This window comes from Papaver somniferum, chromosome 5 (genome assembly GCF_003573695.1).
Source record: "Papaver somniferum cultivar HN1 chromosome 5, ASM357369v1, whole genome shotgun sequence".
NCBI lineage: Eukaryota > Viridiplantae > Streptophyta > Magnoliopsida > Ranunculales > Papaveraceae > Papaver > Papaver somniferum.
In genome coordinates, this window is record NC_039362.1 from 199,605,409 (window position 1) to 199,606,371 (window position 963).

A 963-nucleotide genomic window follows, 5' to 3' on the forward strand; every position below is an offset into this window, starting at 1 on the left:
CAATGATGGGTTCTTTTTGGAGCCTAAATTGGCATCCAAAGCCAACCGAACCAAATATTTGTCAGACTATTGTTCCCTCGAATATATAGAGTAAGACACTGATTTATCAATAAGATCAATTTTGTTGATTGCATGATGGACTCCCTTGAAAAACATTGGCGCGCGTGTAAACGAGTTTCTCTACCAACTGAGCTACAACCCTTGTCATAGATAGTTAATGGAAATAATTTCTTGTCAAGATGAATCTTCTATGATCCAACATGATAGCTTCTGATCCGTTTCCTGTCAAGTATTGGTATTGCTTAGAAATAATATTGCATCTATAATTCATCGATATGGCAAGCCCCTTTCTTTCTCTTTGTGATGATAAATGACCTACTTAACTCAGTGGTTAGAGTATTGCTTTCATATGGCGGGAGTCATTGGTTCAAATCCAATAGTAGGTAGAAATTATTAGATACCGGAGTAATTAGTATCTAATAAGTTTTTCTAACCACCCTCTCTTTTATTTTAGTTGCATAAGAAATACTGTTACAGTTGGTTCGACTCAATCCGCAGAACCAAAATATGGAGTATAAACAGAATTTCCTTTTTTATTTGGGCCACCTATTTTTTTATGAAATTTCATTGATAGCCTCTGCTCGCGTCCTAGATCGTCTGACGGCTAGATCCTCTTCAATTGTTTGTCTCTTTCCCTCAGCCCGACTTAAGTTAGCTTCAGCTATTTCAAGAGCTTTCTGAGCTTCTTGTGGGTCAATGTCACTACCCTTCTTTGCACCATTTACTAAGATGGAAATCTCATTATTTCCTACTAATATCGCAGTATCATGGTGCATCACATTAGTGGTGGCTTACCGAGTAAAATGTTGTACCATCATGGCGTATCACTCCAGTGGGTGACTGGCAAAGAGCATTGTTGCACCATGATGGCGCATCAAATTGGATTTTTCACCACCATGGCGC

General features: G+C 38.5%; 1 non-coding gene across 1 annotated transcript; it reads left to right on the forward strand.

Annotated features, from left to right (window-relative positions):
* The first annotated feature begins 373 nt into the window (after positions 1-373).
* On the forward strand, positions 374-446 carry TRNAM-CAU. Its single transcript has one exon. It is a non-coding gene; the product is annotated as a tRNA-Met (tRNA).
* The last annotated feature ends 517 nt before the right edge of the window (positions 447-963 follow it).